The following is a 20,481-nucleotide window of genomic DNA, read 5'->3' as shown; positions in this document are numbered from 1 at the left end:
CACTTTATTCTATTGTTCTGTCGTCCAAGTTGTTGCAGAGTAACTTTGTGAACGGCAGGGCAAAGTCGAAGTTGTGGTACAATTTGTACTTAAGGCCTTCATGCCAGACAGTCTCGAATGCCGTCTCCACATCCTTGCAAACCAAAATGGCCTTAACAGGGCGACCGTCTGGCGGTCTTTGAACCCACTGAGCGATCATGGAAATAATGTCATCTGCACCGTCCCCACGAGAGTCCGGTCCAGTACACTCCAACTGCAAATGCATACAATTTACACCGATGCTGGAATGCTTGTGGGGTACATGTACATCAAAAGAGGGTTCCAAAGATTATAAAGGAAATAGACAGGCAGCAACCAGAATAAGAGGGAAAATGACAGACTAGATAAGATGTTGAATATTGCTTGTCATTACATAGAATAGAATATCCGAAGCTGCCCAACAAAAATCCAGATAGTCGTCCAGCTATCAGTAGAACCCTGAACGAAAAAACAAAGTGAAAAAAAGGCTGTCAGACATGCATTTCCTCCAAGTTCTGACAAGGAAATTTATGAACATGTACACAAACGTGTTTCAAACGTATATCCATGTATGTCCCAAACCTGTATGCAAACATGTTTCAACCCTGTATCCCAACATGTTGCAGACATATCACCAAACATATTTAAGACATGTATCTGAACATATTGCAAACATCCAAAAGTTGCAAACATGTAACCAATCATGTATGTCTTCAAATATGGTTCAGATGTGTATCCAACATGTTTCAGACATACATCCAAACATGTTTCTGACAAGCATCCAAGCATTTTTCTGACATGTGAAATACACAAACATGTTTCAACCATGTATCTAAACATGTTTCAAACACGTATCCAAACATCTTTCTGACATTAAGCAAACATATTGCAGATACGTATCCAAATGTTCCAAACATGTGTCAAGTCACGCTGAAAACATGTACCCGAGCGATCATGCACGCGCCCTGTGCAACAGACACATGTATACACACGTGGACGTCGCACATAGAGACTGTCCTCACACGCCGCCTCACGATACTCTGGAACAGCTTTTCTTAACCTTTTTACCTTTGCGTAACGTTTAAAATAAATTGCATGTCTCAAGGAACCCCTACGCAAAAAGAAAAAAAAAAAAAAAAAAAAAAAAAAAACTTTCTCATTTTATTTTCATTGTAATAATAGGTTAGGATGATGTCTATATTACATTATTACAATAACCAAGAATATGTCGTGCGTGTTTAATTATATTACGTATATGAAATTAGATAAAAAATCAAAAGTGCATTAGCTTATCTCACTTGTTTTCGCGGAACCTTTGAGAACCTTTCCACCTTAGGGGTCCGGGAAACCCCAAGGTTGAGAAACGCTGCTCTAGAATGTAGACGACACTAAACTTTACTATTATACAGTGGTTGAATATATGCATATATATATATATATATATATATATATATATATATATATATATATATATATATATATGTATATATATATATATATATATATATATATATATATATATATATTACAGCTTTCTCCGCGTCTTCTCTTTTTCTGCCGATAAATGAAGCAGCCTTACTGTGGATGTACTGTGTCTTGCTACATTGCTTCTTCTGACCCAGGGCAGTGGGCGGGTACCGATGGTGGATGGGAGTGGAATGGGTGGGAGTAGCATGTGCCTTTGACTTGGCTACCTCCCATATATGGGGGAAAAAGTTCTTGGTATAGAGATAGACAGTTAGGAAGGAAAAATTGGGGAATTATAAATGATGTGATTTAATAAAAATCTGATTTTTTCAATCATGAGTAAACATTTAAGTAAGAAATATTGTCGAGGTTTAGATAAGCAGTGTATAATCAAATTCTTGGATTTATCAACAACCTACGTGAGGAACATAAACATGGTGACGCACCAATCAGGATTTTATCCTAGGCCGTATATATCTTTATATTTTTATTATTATAACTTGACTATTGGTCTCACGAACAAACGGCGTTTCATTTCCCAGGGCCCACCACTCCCATTAGGGTGGATAAAATCGTCTAGCGTCAACTGGAGTAGAAATTGAGCAAGATCAGGTAACCGTGATGAAGGGTAAAAAAAGTCGACATTTGTTTACGCTGCTATCGCGTCGTCTGAAAAATGCGATTACAAGTACAAAAACACTTTGTTGCTGTCTCCTCCTATAAGTGCTTCCTGCGCAGATATTTTATGTATTTGTTGCCGATCAATTCATGTATTTTCTTCACATGAAGAAGAGGAAATTAGGATCTCTTCCGCAGAAGAAGTCCGTCTGATTCTCCACCACTTCCGTAGGATCGATTCTCTCAAAGGAAGTCGATGTCATATGTGAGGTAGTGGGTGACTGTAAAAAAAAAAAAAAAATAAAAAAAAAATAACTCGTATGGGATATTAAATGCAAATATTATACCGGTAATCTCTTTGGGGCTTTAGTGTCATCCCTACGGACCAGTCACTCGGCTTTCTTTTATTGGTGGAGACGAGTCTCGCACTCAAGACTGAATTCTGATTCCTTTTGACTAATGTTCTTCCTCCGTTCTACCTCGAACCTCTTTAAGTGTTTCCTTTCCAATTTCTACGACTTTACTTCTTCGGTGCTATATTATCCCCAAAAGATTGAAGCTCTGGTTATTTCGGCCAAAATTCTCCATTTACTGACAAAACACCTGAAGACCTATTGGCCAGCAACAGCATTTACGCCTGAGCAGCTCTTTTTAGGATCCACTTTGCTCAACCCATTTTGGGATTAGTCAAGATACAACACAAACAGCAGAAGATAGCGAGGGAGCAGAAACTCTCCCAGACCCAACAAAACCCAGGCCCCGTCCTGCAGTACCTCTTCCCTGCCAATAGGGAAATCACACCTGCATTCTATCCACCACGAAAGCGCCACAAAAACAGCCCTATCACAAACAGACCTTTCACCCCTACCTTCCCGACATACTACGGGTTAAGCTGCATCAAAGCATAAAGTCTGAACCGAAATTCAACCCAACCTTACACCGGACATACATTCAGGACCCACAAAAGCACCTCTCATAGGGAAGAAGCCAGATTTGTATGGTCTCAAGGTAGGCGATCGCCATCCAGATCTCTCAGTCCCCAGACCCATCTGGAATGAGTGACAATTGGTCAACGTCAATTTTCTTATCCCCTGAATCCAAATCCCACCTTCCTCCCACCCCACCCACCAATCCTCTCCCTTCTCACAGCGTGGACACACCCACATCCCCCTAACATACACACTCGACCTATTCCATACAAAGAACCACTCGCCCAACGGACGTTCCCTACATAATCCCTCAACATGAAAAGACGAACTGTCTCCACAACAGTAGGAAACTTCTCGACAACCGACTCCCCTTTAACCTACACCACATATGACATCATATCAGCAACACTCCTTTCAGTCATAAACTTCTTCCACATCTCTGCTCTCAGTTCCCTAGTGATACACGGGCTGTACTACTTCTCATAAAACAAAGAGGGTATCCTTATGCTGATTCCAGGGACAGGGATATCCCACTCTTGAGAACCCCCTGCTTAAAAAAGGATGCCCGCTGAGTGATGCATCAAGTATATATATATATATATATATATATATATATATATATATGTATATATATATATATATATATATGTATATATATATATATATATATATATATATATATATGTATATATATATATATATATATATATATATATATATATATATATATATATATATATGACACACAGGAAACCCACAGCCGGAGAAAATAAACTTCGAATAAAGAAGAATCCTATATTTCGGCTATCAACTGTAGCCCTCTTCAGGAAAGTACATAAGCCAGAGGACAGAGGGGACTTATAAGCTACAGAAAATAAAAGGAATGTGGACAGATGGTATCACTCAGCCGCCGGGCAAAATGGGGTGGCGGAGGAGGGTGAGGTGAGGGGGGGTTGTAAACTCCGTACCAGCCCACTGACCTCCGCGCGTGAAATAATGTCAGGAGTCCACTGCCCTTTAGATATGTTAATGTTGGGGCATTCCTCAATTAATGCTGATTCAACCATTTTTCTCCTGAAACCGCAGTTGGACTTGAACACTAATCTGGCCTTACCCCAGTCGAAAGAATGATTCTTATTTTTGACATGAAGAAATACAGCCGAAATTTCTTGCCCATACCTAATTGACCTTTTATGTTCTGCCAATCTAGTGTTCAAGTCTCTTCCGGTTTGACCCAAGTAAACCAAATCACAATCTTGGCAGGGCAAACAACAAACACTAGGTGAATTAACTCAGCGCTCCTAGAGGTCGGACGTTTCTCCACTCCAGTTCACTCAACAAGCGCCCAGCAATCTTCGCCGGCCGGTGGTGGCGAGGAGATATATCTCCTTTACTGCTGCCGGTCTGGCACAGGCAGACCTCTTCGTTGACGTCGGCAGGCGGGTTTACACCAAGACAAATACACACATTTCACAAGTCACGTAATTCTCTGTTTTCAAAGTAGTGCTTGGAAGAAAGGAGGCACACGCACACTTAATCGCTGGCTTAGCAGAGGCCCAACCCAACTCTTATCCAGAACCCTTATCTGATCGCCGGCTGGTCGACAGAGAGGAATTGGGGAACCTCTCTGTCCAACCGGCCCGCAACCTAACGCTGGCCTCTTCACTAATGCTGGCGAGCGAGTTTACACTTCTGACGTTTACACACAATTCCCAATCACGTAATTCTCTGCTTTCATAGCTGTGATTGGAAGGAGAAAGATAATACAACACCCGCCCGCCTACCTCCCCTCGCACCGCCACTGGATGAACTCTACAGACTCTCAAACCCAACCTGGGGAAAAGCAGGAAAAGCTCAGGCCTTACCTGGGGCTAAAAAGGAACGCGCTCGACACTTTGGAAGTGATCTCTACTCACTTCCCGTAAGATACACACACACACCTCTCACGAACATAGCCACGACCCACGCACAAACATCTACACTTACTTTTTCTTCGACTAAAATTCGCTTCCTTTCTAACTTTCTCTTATACTACATCTTCTCATTTCAGTTTACCTCCCACTAAAGATTTTTCCGTTTTTCCACCTTTCTCTACTACTACGCCTCCTACCATTTTCTGAACTTTTGGTGATTGTAATCCCGGCGTCGGCGCCGCCGTCCGAGTTCCCTGTCCATTTCTCCCGAGCCACGACCACCAACAGCCCCTGATCGCTCGCTTAATCGCCCGGTGGCAATAGCCCTCTTTTATACACTACTATCTTTTCATTTTCTTACAGACATTCTTCCCCTCCCACAAAAACCGATCCCGCGCAAGCGGGTGGTCTTACCTTGCAAGTCGCAAGTCGCTTACTGAAGAAGACCGAGTCGGTCGAAACGTATAAGCAATAAAGGAGTTCCGGCCCATCTTCGCTTTTTCTTCCTCCACCCACACTCATATATAAATATATATATATATATATATATATATATATATATATATATATATATATATATATATATATATATATACATATATATAGGGGGGGGCAAACCAACAAATCAATCGTCTCTCAATCCCCCTTCTCTTAAAAATATGGAAATGAACCCAGGAAATCATCTCCGTACTCTACCCCTGACCTTCAGGTTAACAACAGCTCATCTTATCAACCCCTCAAGTAGGAAAAGGCACAGGCGGGAACATGGTTATCATTGACCTCTAACCATACACACCACAAACATGAATCCCTATCTCAAGACTACCCTTGAATACCAATCACCGTCTGACTTTACACCTCGTATCTCCCAAGGCAATCAATTGTTTACAGAAACGGAACCCCACACGTCGCCTGCTTGACAGCCCCAGAGCCAGACAATGTTCACGTGGATAGACATGGGATTTACACCAAACCGAAATATTCTTTTTACTGAACATATTAAAAGAAAAGTGGATGGAGAGTACATTCCCCACCGTCAAATTAGAAGTCATCATTCTTCCCTTCCCAAAACTAGGAAAGCCAAAATTTCCCACACATTTGCTATACAATCTCTCTTACATATTGTCTTCGTAAACTCTTAAAAGCGATTATTTTATTCTGACTTTCCCGCCAACTGGAACATCATTCTCTCCTATCATCCCTCCAATCTGACTTCCATGCTGGTCGCAGTAAAACAGACATCCTGGTGCAAAAAGTAAGAACAACCATTCATACTGCATTTGAAAACCAAAATGTGTTGCTGTATCTTTTCGAAGCAGTAAAGACATAGGACACAGCCTAGAGATGATAAATCCAAAGTAATCTCTTTGGGCTTTCCGTGGAGACTGGAGTATCTTCATATCCTATACTATCCCATTGATGTACATGGAGACAGCATTGTCCTTCCTACACACCCAACAAGAAGGAGTCTCCAAAAGAAGTTCCTCCAGCGTTCTTCTTTGTCTTTGCCATCGACGATAAAGTCAAATACATCCTCTACGCGATTACCGCCAGCCTACACATCGAAGATCCAGCCTCATTATTTGCCAGGACTCACCCTGTGCGCATCAACTGTCTTCTTCAGCGATCCATGTCCTCTGTATTCTGATAAGCTGAAGACCATAGGTTCAATATTTCTACCTCAGCCGGTAATCATCCACTTCTTCAGAGGACTATGACGTAAGGGTACGGTGTCAATACACCAAGACAACACTCTCCTCCCGGTCGTTGAACAGACTTGATTTCTAAGTTCCTCGCTTTTCTTGGATACCTCAACTAGAACATATAAAAATTTCCTCCTTTAGGAAATGTGAAAGTACTGTCCGACATCAACCAACATAAGCTTTTTTTCACTAATCCTCTCATCTCCCTGTCATCAGTGTCTCTTTGCTATTCTCATTACCATATGTCTTATCCTCAACCCTTCCTCTCTCACCCCACATAATCATTTCTGATTCACGAAACGTACTGGAAACTCGCTCTATCTCATTTCCCCTGCACGCAGTGATCCACGATATCCACTCGTGACTCATCCAAATATCTTCCACCTTAAAACTATTGTCCTTCTGAACGGTACTATTTCATGTGGGCAACGAACAAGCCGACAAGACAGCTTAGGAGGTAGCATCGACTCCATTCGATGATGTAGCATCGACTCTATTCGATGATTCCACCGTAATTCCTGGAACAAACTTCTACTCTACCCTCTGGTCCATACTACAAAACTTGTGGAAAAAATGCTAAGAGGAACAGCAGACAAACCATTTAAAAACTGCGAACCTCATAAAACTCCATGTTTCCACCAGCGATACCGAGATTTTGAGGCTGCACTGACGCTTCCGACCATTGACGTCTCTCCTATTACCTGTGCTTCGAAAACAACCTCCTCCATTTTCAACTACCTTCTTTAACAACAATCCCATTACATCTCATTCTTGGACTACATTTTAAAAGAACGGTTTAATTACAACTCATAATCTAGGAGAATCGACAACGAAATCTGTTTTCTTTCCATCCGTCTCGCCCAGAAACGGACTCTGTTCCCAAGCGATGACCATCTTTTACCAAGCACACGTTATCTCGTGATGTTGGGACATTCCTGTGGTTCAGGAAATCACGTTTTTGTACCTACCTGACACAGATGTAGCGCTTGACTTCATGAACCCAAAACGGTTCGCGATAACGCCGCGGTATTGTTCTTGAAGATGAGTGTTAGGAAACTGCCGGGGACCAAGTACAGTAACTTCATAAGAAAATACTTAATAAATTCAATCAATTATTGTTCAGAAATATATATGTACGCACACACACACATATATACGCGCACACTCGATGGCAGCATTGGTAGCGTTCGCGGCCGCCAATACGACGTTCCGGATTCGAATCCCGCCTAGGGCTGAAATAATCTCAGTATCACTGCGCTGCGAGTCGTCACTCCAACTCTCGTGGCTGGAGGGTTGGGTGTGTTTGTGCGTGTAAGGTCACAGCACTACCCATAGATCGGTCATTTATGAGCTCTGAGCTCTCATCCGGAAGGGAAACAGCTGTCGATCAGGAGTCCAACGCGTGATCCAAGACCATGGTAAATCACATGTATATTTGTGTGTGTGATAAATAAATGAATAAATAAATAAATACATAAATAAAATTTTAAATTCATAGAAAACAAGTACACATGTACATATGTAAATCATAGGCCGGTTTGATGCCTTACACCCAGGGGACCAAAAGAGTGTGTCGCCCGTCGGGTCACTGGCCCATAACTATGTCATGTGTGAGTCGGACCCTCGTGTACGACTGATGATGTGGCCACTGACTGAAAAGATGGAGGACCACAATAGTTTACGAGAAATCATTCTACTGTAATACATACATATATATATATATATATATATATATATATATATATATATATATATATATATATATATATATATATATATATATATATATTACACTGAATCAGTCTTGGATCGTCCTCAATAAAAGTCTTTGCAATTAATCAGTGGTCACCACGTTATTATAAACACAATTGCACGTTACGAGGGAACTATGAAAAGAGCACGAGAAGGCACATCGTATGTTTGCTTCAGCAGACACGAACAATTGTCTGAAATTATGAGAACGAAAATCTAAACTTCAATAGAGTGAGCCATTTTTTTTTTACAGCGTAGTCGTTAAGTGAAATATTATTTAAATAAACACTTAAGTAATATCCTTTAATGTCTACCATTTAGTTCATTCGTCTATTTTTGTGTTCATGTATTTATTAGTAAATATATGGTTACCTTATTAGTTGATTATTCATTTAATTGATTAATTTATTCAAGAGTCAGATTGGATAGAATGTAGATCTAGTGACAAGTTAAAAGTTTCTCAGGCTAAGTTAATAACATTTGCACTATTGGTATACAACAGTGACGAGATGACTGCAGGAAAGCTATACAGGGATCTTAAAGAAACAATAGACTTAAGGGAGATAGATTATCTTTAACAAGGTTATCAAGAAAGTAAAATAGTTAGTCCATATTTAATGACATTAGGAATGCAACAACAGAAAGAAACTAGGAACTCTAGGAGTGGTTACAGAAACAGAGGATCTGCAAAGGAACACATAGTGAACACAACTCAGGTGTTCAAGAAATCCTAGAAATTAATTAGAATTCATCAACTCCAAATAAAGCTATGCTAATTGTGGAAGGCGGCGTAATAAGGTCGACATTATTGCTCTCCAGAGCAATTAACAGAGTAGAAGTGCAGTTGAAAGGAGTCACTGTAGACTCCAAAAATTTAACTATTCCAGAATCAATTAGGATGAAAATTTGAAATTGGACTCGGGGATTTATAACACACAAGAAAAAAGTAGAACTATTAGTGATTAGTACTTTAAATAAAGACGTGTTAAGAAAAGGCACACAAATAAGATGTGTTCAAGTCTGTTCTAGACCCATTATGATTTTAAGCAAGAGTGCTGTTCAATTCAGGAAGAAACAGATTTGAGAGAAATATAAGAATCAAATAGAGCCTACATGTTGTCCTGATTTAAAAGTAAGTTTAATTGTATTGCTTGTGAAACACAATAAAGCAATTGTTTTGTCGTGGGACGCCGTGGGTAAAACAACTGTTTTAAAACAACAGACCAAATTAAAACCAGGGACTCAACCCATTTATATGCCTGCCTACAGATAACCACATTCCTAGCTAGTCATAATAGATAAATTGATCACTGAAATGTTATCGCAGGATCTTATAGAACCCAGCCATAGAAATGGAACTCTCCATTGATTCTGGTGCCAAAATCAGATGGTACCATGCGTGCAATTATTGACTATATAGCATTGAATAAACAGACAATACCTGGTCGACTGCCGTTACATGTAATAGCAGACATACTTCGTAGTTTGGGAACTGAGAACTTGTATCTTAACACTATGGATATCGAATCAAAGTTCTGGCAAATCGAGCTGCACGAAGATTCGCAGGATTATACAGCATTTTCTACAACATAGGGGCACTATGCGTTCAAACAAATGACATTTGGGTTATATAACAGTCCATTAACTTATATGAGATCAATGAATACAGTACTATATGGATGTTAGGAAACACTGCCTGTGTGTTTCTAGATGATATTCTAATAGTTGCCCAAACAGCGGCTGAGCACTCTAAGAAATTAGATTTTGTATTCTCAAGACTAGTTGAAGCAGGGTTGAAAGGAAGACTTGAAAAATGTAAAATTTTGCAGGACATTGTCATTTATTTGGGACATAAGATAGATAGACTTGGACTTAGTACAGTGAATTGAAGCAGTAAAGAACTACTCAGTATCGAACAATGAGGAAAAAGTTAGGATTTTCTTGGGATTGACGGGGTATTATCGGAATTTTATCAAGGGTTATGCAGACACATCTAATCCATTAAGTTCTTTGTTGAGGAAAGATTCAAAGTTCATTTGGGGACTTGCACAACAACAAGTTTTTGACAAGCTGAAAGATAAACTTACTAGTTATCCAGTTCTCTCTCTCTCTCTCTCTCTCTCTTTTATTTATGATTAAGAGTTTATTCTTTGTACTGATGCGTCAGATGTAGGGTTAGTAGACATACTGATGCAAAAGAGAGATGGAAAAGTGCAACCGATAGCTTTCACCTCGAGACTTTGTAATAGTGCAGAGAGAAACTACTCCATTACAGAAAGAGAAACATTAACTATGATATATTCACTAGAGAGTTTTAGAGATATGATACTGGGATATCCAACCAAAGTATTGAGTGACCATACAGCTATTCAGAACTTATTCAAACACCAGAATCTTAGAGGCAGATTAGCCAGGTGGTTCATTATGTTACGAGGTTAAGTTTGAATACATTCCAGGTAGGAAGAACGTTGCAGCAGTTGCACTATCTAGGAATATTAGCCAATTAACAACAGGGTTGATCAATTTTATCTGCAGTATTAATTAACTAGTAATATTAGATGTGGAATTATAATAAGGGAACAAAGAAGAGATAGCACTTGGGAAAAAGTAGCCCAGAATTTGATGAACCCACGAGGTATTCCTCCATAACTAAAAAGGGGTAAAGATAAAGGAATTTCATTGGAGCAATAAACTTTTGTATAGAAAAACTGTCGTATGTGGGAATGGTATTTCTAAGGGCCCAGTAAATCAGTTGGTAATTTCACAAACTCTTGTACAAGAGGTATTAGAATTACTTCACAATAGTTATTATAATTCTCATCCAGGAAAATATAAAAATTATAGGCAAGCGCAAATTATATAATTTTGGCCAGATAAGAATAAAGATATTTACTTACATATTGGTAATTGATTGAAATGTGCTAAGGTAAAAGGAAATACATATAAGACTGCTCCTATCCTATACCACAGAAACATTGGGTAAGAGTTCACTTAGATATGCTAGAGTTACCTATATCTGAAAATGGATATATGTATTTGTTGCCATTGATTATCTTTCAGTATTTTGTATTTTACAATCCATACCAAACGATAGAGCTGAAACAGTTGTTTCAGTAAAATATGGACAAATCATCTGTAATTTCACTACTCGGAAGATCTTAGTTTCAGACAGTGGTACTGAATTTAACAACAAAATCTTGGGAGAATTATGTAGGTTATTTAAGATAAACAAAATTAGTATTCAAGTCTTGAACACCTGAGTTGTGGTCGCTATGTGTGTCTTTTTCTTCCTATTGTGCTATATGTTCTTGAATAGACCGCTCTACCCACCATAGAACCTGTAGGATAAATAAAACCTGCATACAAGAAAACATTCATAAACAACAAGAAAGCAAATTGGTAAGAATATACGAGGGAAATAGGGGGAAAATGTTAGAGATCTTTGCTACTGGTCACTTATTATCCATAGACCGAGCAGGCATAGACCGAACAGCCACAAAAAAAAAAAAAAAAAAAAAAAAAAAAAAAAAAAAAAAAAAAAAAAAAAAAAAAAAAAAAAAAAAAAAAAATCCAAGAGGCTACAGGAAAAGATTCAACTTCGACTATAGACGAGAGATAGCAACCCTCTCCCAAAAAAGAGGAATGAAATAAAAAAGAAACTGAAGCATACAGAAAAAGAGAAAAAAAAATTATACAACTAAACAAACGTCGTAAAACAAATACCAGGAAGAAAGAGACTAGGATAAAGACACAGAAAACCATTAACACTAAATATATATATATATATATATATATATATTTATATATAATATACATATGTATGAGCTCCCTTTCACCCGTGAAACACCTGTGACAAAACAAAGAAAAAATCGTTTTGCCAAACCAAGTGTGTGACATTAACAAGTTTCAAACCCACAACTCTAGGAAATGATTAAGGAAATACGTAAAATAAAAGTAAACAAAGACGTCATCTTACCTTCTCCAACAAGGACGTAGAAAATGAAATAAAGAAACTTAAAAACTATTAAGCTGAAGGCCCAGATGATATCTCGAACATCCTTCTGAAACACCTCCATTTCAATGCAGTGAAGGCCTTGACTGTCAATCTCAACACTTCTGGTTGTATATTCCAGGAACCTGGAAAACATCAGATATAATTCCTTTATAAAAACCCAAATAAGCCACAGGAAAACCCCTATTGACCAATTCCCGTATCATTCACCACATCCAAGCTGAAGTAAAGAACAAGAACACCAACAAGAAATAGAACAAGAACGAGAACAAGAACAAGAAACATAACTAATCTACCCACTCAACTCTAACCAACATGGATTCAAGGAGGGTCACTCTACCATCACATTTCTTATAAACATTGCTCAACAAGTGTTAAAAGGATTCAACAAGAAAGCACTGCCTGAAAGAACAGCTATGGTGGGAATAGAGATAAGTCAGGCATTTCATAAAGTCTCCAGACTTATTATAAAAAAATATCACATCCACAACGACAACAACAAGAAATGGCTAACAAACTTAATAGCTAGGAGGCAGTGCAGAGTAACCTAAAAACCAACTATGTATCTGGGAGCCAAAAGAGTGTATAGCGGAGTCCTCCAAGGAGCAATATTCTCGCCTACGTTATTCTACCTCTTCAAAAGGGATCTTCCCACACCAGATCCAGCATACAGCGTCAAAGAGGTCACCTATACAGACACCCTAACGATACTAGCACAGCTTAACGACAAAAAGCTGCTAAAAACACCCAAACTAGAACAATGGCTTAGACGAAATAAGGGTGTTTCAGAAGTAGATATCGCATTTCGACGCATTGTATCTCATTAACAGGAGTCCTTGAGGATTGTCTATATAATTTTCCACTCGTAAAGGTTCAGAACAATTGTAGTTCGCCTTTACAAACCAGAAAAACCCCCCTTAAGGACTGTGAGCTCTTTTATAAAGAGAAATTACTTGAGCGGAGAATAACATGCAATTATGAAACACCCTGTAGAATGGAAGCATCTTAGAAATTATTAGTAATTTTCTCACCACAGACAACCATAAGTCAAATATCTAAAACTGTAAAAAATAATTTTCAAATCCTTCAAATGGAAAAAAGAACCCTGATTTCTGAGGCCTCATATTTTATACATGTTTTTCAGCCTACACATCAAAGACTTCTTAGTGAAAGTCACCAAGAAAATACAGAACCTATAGCAAGCACGGCTTATGATATAAAAAAAAAGGAAACTCTAATCACAGTCAACAAAACATAACCACACTAGACTTTGTATCCACAGGATGGTTCCCAGTAATCAGGAAGACAAACACAAACACTTTACAATCTGCACAAAATAAAACATTGAGAATATTAACAGGGTGCACATAACAAAACGTCGATGATGATAACAGGATTCACCAAAATCACCCCTAACAGAATATCTGCACACAAAACCGTTTTATTTATTTATCTATTTATTTATTTATTTATTAATTTATTTATTTATTTATCTATTTATTATTACTTTTTTAGAGGGCCGTGGCTGTTGCCGGTCACCAGGGGGCGTGGGTTACCTACAAGAGATTCTTGGGTCAACGGATTGCCTGGTTGATTGATTGATTTATTATCTATTTATGCATTTATTAATTAATTTGCTTCTATATATATTTATCATGTATTTATCTATATATTTAGTCGTTTATTTATCTGTGAGGGATGGAGCAGTATGCAGAAGATGTGTTAGGGAATGTGAGAGAAGACATCGTAAACTAGATCGTGTTGTGGGAGGTGGCCAGTGGACAATACCCCAACGGACAAAACCCCGACGGACAAAACCCCAATCAGTGAAAACTAACAGACCCGGACAAAACCCCAGTGGCATTCTGCAGGTGGAGTTAGGTTAGGTTAGGTCAGGCTAGGTTAGGTTAGGTTATGCCCACCCTCCCAATTTTCCTATTGAGGTTTTGTCCGTTGGGGTTTTGTCATGTTTTCGCCTTTACTGCTGGGATGCTGATTTGTACTAAGTTACTGTCTGTAAAGACGAAAAATGCAATAGATACATACATACATACATACATACATACATACATACATACATATATATATATATATATATATATATATATATATATATATATTTATATGTATGTATGTATGTATGTATGTATGTATGTATGTATGTATGTATGTATGTATGTGTGCCCACATATATACATCCATGTATGTATATATGTGTGTATGTTTGTGTGAGTGTATACATATATAGTGAAACTTTCTTAGGTTCTTGCTTTTATCGGATGCACCTACAAAGAAACGGACATATTTAATCTGAAGCAGACCTCCACAGACAGTATACGATTGTGATAAACAGTTGAAAAGTACTTGTCTCAATCGCTAGTGTTTGTGCTTTTATCAGTAATCTGTTATGTGCAGCATCTGGTATAAAGTTGATAATATATCGCTGACGCTGAAGTAAAATCTATTTTTAAACACAAAAGATCCTAGAGGGTGGGAGATGTGCTTTTCTCAGCCGCTGTCGAGATGCGTATGTACACTATTCGGTAGTTGAGTAGAAAATGTACAAGCTGGCATCTTAGAATATTTAGGCTATTTGTAAGAAATGTGTACAATTTATCCCCAACTAATCTTATAAACAAAAGTGGAAATTTTCTTTCCAGCAATAAGTTTATTGACAATATCCAAGTGCAGACATATACCATCTGCAGGAAGTAGAGCCAATGAGTGACGTCATTCATCCTCGTCATCATTATGTTGACTGAGAACATCTTCAACTGACGTTATGTTGACAGACTATATATAGTCTTTAGTGTGCATATTCAGTCGTCTCTGCTTCAGATACTAAGGTCTTTTCTGCCTTCATCCTCTTCCTTTTTAACCCTAACGAGGAGAAACAACAATTCTGGTACATCTATTCATCTCATTCTTTCCTCTCATACTCCACATCCACCTTTATACCACCTCATCAACCACTTACATCCAGCTCTCTACACCTCTCCCCTACAAAAGACATCACTTCAGGAAATGTTATTATATCTTCTTTTTCACAATGACTCCCCCCTACCTTCTACAAAGAAACCCGTCCGAAATTATTCCCTTTGAAGAGACGTAATCTCGATCCAACTGAGTAGACTGATAACTTCCAACTCCCTATCTTGCCTTGGCACGAAACAGACTTCACCTTCAGACTGCCTCTATCTCCATCGATCTATCTTTGCACACCTGACTTCCTCCTTCGTTCGGAATTGCCTGTAGTACCAGACTTACCAACCCAGGGAATATACTAGGCCAGAGGTGGGTAACCTTTGGCACGCGTGCAAGACCTAGCGACACACTAACGACTTTTTCTTCCGGAACGCGAAACCCAGAGCCCACCTTAAAAAAGATAACTCGTAAATCTCCAGCTTCTTTTGTATGGCCATCAGACAGGACGGCGAATTGGGGGCCCTCCTGGGAGGTGAATGGAAGGAGGCCATACTCGCATGTAGGCCTATGACTGTCGACCTCTAACCTAACATCATATTAAGACAGCAGTATAGGACTCGTAGTAATGGATTTAAATTGCACAAGTTTAGGCATAAGAAGTAAATAGGCAAGAACTGGTTTACCAACAGAATATTTAACAAAAGGAATAGACTTAGTAGCCATGTAGCAAGCGCTGAAGTAATTAATTATTTTAAGAGAAGATTAGATACATTTATGGAGAGGGACGACAGCTGGTAATGGGCAAGGAACTGACTAGTGTAGGTCTTATGGTCTTGTAGTCTTCTCCGTTAGTATGTGCCTATGTAACAATCCACAAACTCGTATTAATTTCTCGAAAGCTCCCCTTGAATCAATTCACAACCTCACTTTGCACCTCACATCATCTAAGCCTATAATAGCTTGAACACAGAGTTCCGCATTTCCGTTTTCTAATTGCAAAGCATCAGTTCCAGATCAGACAACACACACCTTGATATGATACAACACTCAACCGCGCTATTACACTGGTGGCGTATTCGGAAACGTGCTGGTCTCGCATTGCCATAATCGTAGGTTCGAGTCCCACACTTTTCTCCGATTCTCAGCAGTGACTGTTACCTGCCCCAACGGTCTAAGCACATAGGGCAAAGGTGACGGCTTCGGCCGCAGCTAATCAGCGTCTCTTGGCGTTGGTTCCTCACCTTAAAGTATTCTCTAGACTGGAACAACTCCACTGAAAATGGGTGGGAAAGCTCGCCGGTAATAGATTGAGGATATAAAAAGTGATTCATTGCCACCCATTGTGTACCGTAATGACGGACCCTGGGCAGGGATCGAAACGTCGGGAATACAGAAAGAGTTTCTTACTAAGTATTTCAGCGGCTTTGACCCATCGTTTTTCGCTCATATTTCCGAAATAACCATTCACATCAGTATGATATATTAGCACAGCCTAATTCACACCCGGCCATAATTTTTGACGTTAGAGTGCATTTACAAGTGTATTTAATTACGGCGTTTACTCTTGATATTAAATGTGTCGTAGCCGACACCCGTGAAGTAAATCGAACAGGTGAAGTCGTGACGTCATCACAAACTACCTCGTGTATCCCAACTTCACTTGTTCGATTTACTTCACGGGTGTCGGCTACGACACACACAATATCAAGAGTAAACACCGTAATTAAATACACTTGTGAATACACTATAACGTCAAAAATTATGGCCGGGTGTGAATTAGGCTGTGCTAATATACCATGCTGATGTGAATGATTATTTCGGAAATATGAGCGAAAAACAATGGGTCAAAGCCGCTGAAATACATAGTAGTTTGGTGTTTTAGTCTTCCCTGTATGGTTCCCGGACTCCAGTTCTTCTCGAAAATGTTGTAGGTGGCAATGAAAGTATCAGAGATAATTTGAAACATGTATTGAGCCACCATATACAACATACACTGAAATAAAGTAAAAACGTGCGTACGTGAGAGAGATTAATTCACGACTGGCAAGCCACTTCAAGCCCAAGAGCTCGCTTGGGTTGAACATTTGGTTCTCCCTACACACTCGTATATAAAGTTACACTCCTTTTAATATATTAATAGACAATACAATCAACAATAAAATCAATGTCCAACAAAACCTATACAAATCAACAATACAATGGGGAGATATACCACCCCCAACGGAGCAGTACATAAGTATAATACACAGCACAATTGTACGATGCTACAACGTACCACACCATCACAAAAATATAATTTGCATTTATCATTTCCTGTAGGATGTCGCTGGCCGAGCGGGTTAGAGCCTCGCTACTTGTGGCAGAGGTCGAGGTGACGGGAGCTCGAATTTGCCACTAGCGAGTTGGACCAAGGGCTTGGTTCGTTGCATTCCACGCTACAAAGTCCTCTGTAAGGGGACATTGCCCTAACTCGTGACAGAGCAATTCACGACATAAAACTGGATAACCATCAACGTTTGTTGCTGATAGGGCGAGGGGAACCACAATATTTCATGATAGTATACAATCTACAGAAATAAATAAATAAATAAATAAACAAATAAATAAAAATAAATCAATAAAATAGAATAAAATAATAATAATAAACAATGTAAGACAAAGGGACCAAGTCGTCTTCTTAGATAACCAAATAATCTTATCAGGCATTGGATTTATCTTAATTATTTTTGCGAGTTCTCTACTTAACCCCCTGCTGCTGTTTGATCGCTTGGTGTGGCCCCCGGGAGCCGAGTGGCCGGGATTCAGCATCTTGGGCGGCTATTCCCCCCCCCCCCCCACCCCCCTCTTACATATGCCGATGGCACACATAGTTTTTTTTTTTTTTTTTTTTTTTTTTAATCTACTTCCTGTTTCACTTTTTTTCTTCTTCTCGGGAGACCAAATTACCTTTGTTTTTCAAACATTGACACAAATAATTTTGTCAGATCTTTTAATCTACTTCCTGTTCCTCTTTTCTTCTTCTTCTTGTTCATCTTCCTCTCGTTCCTATCATGATGGACATCTTCTTCCTCTTCTTCTTCTTCGTCTTCTTCTTAAACCTAACAAAGAAGGTCATAGCTTCTACAGGTAGATTAGAGTCTCATACCGCTTTTGTCTCCCTACAATTTCAAGTTTTCTTTGACTTTAGCTAAAACTAGACTTATGAATCCAAACTTGCCTTATCTTCCTTTAGTGTCATTTCCGACAAGCCCGCTATGCATTCGATTCTCACGGTAAAATTAAAAACATAAATTATAAAGATTAATTTCGACAATAATTGACCAATTTTACTACATGGCCTTGCAAAATCACCTTATAATTTGTTGGTTGATATTAGGTTATAATTTCACCCAAGAATTTCGTGAAACGATTTCCCCCCTGCGGTTTTACTTAACTATTCCGCCCGATGTTTTCGATTGACGAATTTGCCATTCCTCCTTGAAATTTCACTTCATCGAAACGGCCAGGTGAACATTTAAGAAGAAATTGCCCCCACTACCCTAGGAGGTGTGGCCTATGGTCTCGTATACCTGGTTGTACAATTTCACTGCTGAATTGTGCGATTCACAGTGTATCTACTTTTACGCACAGAATATTAATCATCAAAAGTGGAATGAAGTCCTGATATTGCAAAAAAAAACAACAACATATATATATTAATAACAATGATAGTAATAATAATAAAAAATCAAAAAGATATAGCCTGATAATTCAGTTTTTGTGTAACAACACCTCAGCAATCAACGACATTGTTTAGTCGTGTGTGAGAAAGTCCTGTGTCGATGGTCCGAGACTGAAGGTTGTAAGGCTTGGTATGTGAATTCATTTATTTATCTATTTATTGATTTATATATCTTTGTATTTCCTTATTTGTTTATCCATTTATTAATTTATTTTGTTCAGAGCGATATCTTGCAATGACTGTTCACTGCTTAAGCGGATTTGTAGGTGATTGAATATGTGGATTTTTTATCCAAACCCTTTTGTTGTGTAGATGAGGGCAGTGGTGGTGGTGGTGGTTCCTGGCGACAGTAATAATAAACAGAACCTCATAAACCTAACCCAGAGGGCTAACCCATGGCACGAGGATCTTTCTTTGCCTCAAGAAAGTAAAATTCTTCAAGAAGTTCTCTAAAGAAGAGGGACCTGTAGGACAAACTACAGAACCCATCGGGAACTGGTGGTACATATCTTTGAACATAAGAACATAAAAACATAAGAATAAAGGAGACTGCAAGAGACCATAAGGCCTACACTAGGCAGCTCCGTATCCATCACCACCTGTCATCCCCATCCATAAAGTTGTCTAATCGTTTTTTAAAACAACTGATAGTTTCAGCGCTTACTACATGGTTACTAAGTTTATTCCATTCATCGACCACCCTATTAGTAAACCAATTCTTGCCTATTTCCTTCTTAAATCTAAATTTGCATTCTGCTTTGCCAACAGCTGATTCTATTCATCTCGCCGGTACCTTATCGGTAGAAAAAAAGACTTGGCAGTTCAAGAATGACCCTCGAAACCAAATATCTAATTTGGAAATGGGTGGAAACAACCTCGCCAACCGTGTAGTTAATGAAGGGAATAAATTTCTTGCAGAGGCAGTGAAATGTAGTACAGTTCGAAGTTTTAAGATTCGTTTAGACAAACACCTATGCAATATGATGCAGTGCCTGCCAATGGTTTGGTTTGCTTGTTTATTCGTTTCTTCGTTTAACTATCTGTTCTCAGTATACGACCTAGTTATGGTCCAAAGGGCCTTCTGTCAATAGGCTCTTCCTCTGTAATCCCTTTCCGATTAATTTGATTTGGTTTGGTATAACGTCGCGAATTCTCCCTTATCAGAAGGCTAGGACGGTACCACTTACAGAGGAATTTGTAGCGTTGAACTTAATGAACCATGCCCTTGGTCCAACTCGCTGGCGGCAGGGTTCGAACCGCCGTCACCTCGACCTCCGCCGCAAGCAGCGACGCTCTAACCCGTTCGGCCAGCGAACATCCAAATCCCTTTGTAATCCTTTGAAATATTGTACGGATGAAACTTCTTAAGTCCTCATCACGAAAAGAAGTAGTGCCTTATTGATACCAGATGTCTCTTATCTCC

The sequence above is a fragment of the Oratosquilla oratoria genome, chromosome 19 (assembly GCF_046742065.1).
Source record: "Oratosquilla oratoria isolate Oo_2021 chromosome 19, ASM4674206v1, whole genome shotgun sequence".
NCBI classification, from domain to species: domain Eukaryota; kingdom Metazoa; phylum Arthropoda; class Malacostraca; order Stomatopoda; family Squillidae; genus Oratosquilla; species Oratosquilla oratoria.
This window is presented reverse-complemented; position numbering follows the sequence as displayed.